The sequence below is a fragment of the Schistocerca serialis genome, chromosome 11 (genome assembly GCF_023864345.2).
Source record: "Schistocerca serialis cubense isolate TAMUIC-IGC-003099 chromosome 11, iqSchSeri2.2, whole genome shotgun sequence".
NCBI lineage: Eukaryota > Metazoa > Arthropoda > Insecta > Orthoptera > Acrididae > Schistocerca > Schistocerca serialis.
Genome location: NC_064648.1, coordinates 122,270,524 through 122,273,805, shown reverse-complemented (window position 1 = coordinate 122,273,805; position 3,282 = coordinate 122,270,524). Strand labels below are relative to the sequence as shown.

At 43.1% G+C, this 3,282-nt stretch overlaps 1 pseudogene; it reads right to left on the bottom strand.

Moving 5' to 3' along the window:
• Window positions 1–847: 847 nt before the first annotated feature.
• Window positions 848–965, bottom strand: LOC126427504 (5S ribosomal RNA; annotated as a pseudogene).
• Window positions 966–3,282: the final 2,317 nt, after the last annotated feature.

Sequence of the window (3,282 nt, the reverse complement as noted above, 5' to 3'; positions counted from 1 at the left end):
TTCTGAAAGTATTTGTATGATGTGTAGCCATGTATGGAAGTGAAACGTGGACAATAAATAGTTTAGACAAGAAGAGAATAGAAGCGTTCGAAATGTGGTGCTACAGAAGAATGCTGAAGATTAGATGGGTAGATCACATAACTAATGAGGAGGTGTTGAATGGAATTGGGGAGAAGAGGAGCTTGTGGCACAACTTGACTAGAAGAAGGGATCGGTTGGTAGGACATGTTGTGAGGCATCAAGGTATCACCAAATTAGCTTTGGAGGGCAGCGTGGAGGGTAAAAATCGTAGAGGGAGACCAAGAGATGAATACACTAAGCAGATTCAGAAGGATGTAGGTTGCAGTAGGTACTGGGAGATGAAAAAGCTTGCACAGGATAGAGTAGCATGGAGAGCTACATCAAACCAGTCTCAGGACTGAAGACCACAACAACAAGAACAACAGTGGCGGAGAGAAGCGACGATAGCCCTGTTCGTAGCAGACGTCACAGCATGCATTCGTTAAAACGCCTTTCTGCATCCTAGTCCTCACATACAGTGAGGTTACAAAATTCACGGTTATGCGCATATACAGATGACGGCAGTGTCGCATATGCAAGGCATAAAAGGCCACTGCTTTGGTGGCGTTCTGATCATAAATAAAAGCTATCCATCGTCAGGCCACGAGTGGCCTCCCGGGACCATCCGACCGCCGTGTCATCCTTAGTGGAGGATGCGGATAGGAGGGTTGTGGGGTCAGCACACCGCTCTCCCGGTCGTTATGATGATTTTCTTTGACCGGAGCCGCTACTATTCGGTCGAGTAGCTCCTGAGTTGGCATCACGAGGCTGAGTGCACCCCGTAAAATGGCAACAGCGCATGGCGGCCCGGATGGTCACCCATCCAAGTGCCGACCACGCCCGACAGCGCTTAACTTCGGTGATCTCACGGGAACCGTTGTAGCCACTGCGGCAAGGCTGTTGCCACTTCTATTCTGATGTTACATCCTGAAATCTTTCCGACGTCTCCTGCACTACGTGAATTAGTATACTTTGAACGTGGAATAGTAGCTGAAGCTAGAACATGGGACATTCAATTTCGGAAATCGTTAAGGAATTCAATATTCCGAGATCCACAGTATCCAGAATACCGTATTTGAGGCATTACCTCTCACCAAGGACGGCGAAGTGGCCGACCTCCTTCACTTAACGACCGAGAGCAGCGGCGTATGCTTACAGTTGTCGGTGCTGACAGACAAGCAACACTGCGTGAAATAACCCCAGATACAAATGTGGGACGTAAAACGAACGTATCCGTTAGGACAGTGCGGTGAAATTTGGCATTAGGGGAAAGTCTAGATAGAGGACACACAAACCTGTCTTATAAAAAATTATTGCTAGTTTTTCTAGGAATAACACGTATCAGTTACAGGTGCCTAACTTTTAACACAAACTTTAAATATATTGTGTATCATGTAATAAGATTTCTATGCATTAGTGTGACAGTACGAAAGAGAGAGACAAAGATATTCTTTATTACTTTGTAGTGAAGCGCGTTTAGATAATTAATCTTGGACAGTAATCTTTTGTTTTTGTTAAGATTTAATTTCATGAGAGAGGAGTCTGTTCTGTATTGAGTAGTACAAATTTACGCCATTGCCACATTTTGATCGTTGTTGTTGTGGTCTTCAGTCCAGAGACTGCTTTGATGCAGCTCTCCATGCTACTCCATCCTGTAAAAGGTTCTTCATCACCCAGTACCTACTGCAGCCTACATCCTTCTGAATCTGCTTAGTGTATTCATCTCTCGGTCTCCCTGTACCATTTTTACCCTCCACGCTGCCCTCCAATACTAAACTGGTGACTCCTTGACGCCTCAGAATATGTCCTACCAACCGATCCCTTCTTCTAGTCAAGTTGTACCACAAATTTCTCTTCTCTCCAATTCTATTCAGTACCTCCTCATTAGTTATGTGATCTACCCATCTAATCTTCAGCATTCTTCTGTAGCACCACATTTCGAACGCTTCTATTCTCTTCTTGTCCAAACTATTTATCGTCCATGTTTCACTTCCATACATGGCTACACTCCACACAAATACTTTCAGAGACGACCTCCTGACACTTAAATCTATACTCGATGTTAACAAATTTCTCTTCTTCAGAAACGCTTTCCTTGCCACTGCCAGTCTACATTTTATATCCTCTCTACTTCGACCATGATCAGTTATTTTTCTCCCCAAATAGCAAAACTCCTTTACTACTTTCTCATTTCCTAATCTGATTTCCTTAGCATCACCCGACTTAATTCCATTATCCTCGTTTTGCTTTTGTTGATGTTCATCTTATATCCATCTTTCAAGACACTGTCCAATCCGTTCAACTGCTCTTCCAAGTCCTTTGCTGTCTCTGACAGAATTACAATGTCATCGGCGAACCTCAAAGTTTTTATTTCTTCTCCATGGATTTTTCTGTTGTTTCCTTTACTGCTTGCTCAATATACAGACTGAATAGCATCGGGGAGGAGCTACAACCCTGTCTCACTCCCTTCCCAACCACTGCCTCCCTTTCATGCCCCTCGACTCTTATAACTGCCATCTGCTTTCTGTACAAATTGTAAAATAGCTTTTCGCTCCCTGTATTTTACCCATGCCACCTTCAGAATTTGAAAGAGAGTATTCCAGTCAACATTGTCAAAAGCTTTCTTTAAGTCTACAAATGCTAGAAACGTAGGTTTGCCTTTCCTTAATCTATTTTCTAAGATACGTCGTAGGATCAGTATTGCCTCACGTGTTCCAACATTTCTACGGAATCTGAACTGATCTTCCCCGAGGTTGGCTCCTACCAGTTTTTTCCATTCGTCTGTAAAGAATTCGTGTTAGTATCTTGCAGCCGTGGCTTATTAAATTGATTGTTCGATAATCTTCACATCTGTCAACACCTGCTTTCTTTGGAATTGGAATTACTATATTCTTCTTGAAGTCTGAGGGAATTTCGCCTCTCTCATACATATTGCTCGCCAGATGGTAGAGTTTTTTCAGGACTGGCTCTCCCAAGGCTGTCAGTAGTCTAATGGAATGTTGTTTACTCCCGGGGCCTTGTTTCGACTCTTCCATCTCCATATGTTATCCTCAAGAGCATCGCCCTTCTATAGACCCTCTATATACTGCTTCCACCTATCATATACATCGGTATACTGCATATGATAGAGAATCGCCGATTCATGTACGAGAAGAATTTCTTTGACACTAAGGTCAATAAAACTTCGCTTATTTCAAAATTATTTCCGTAAGCGACGTATAC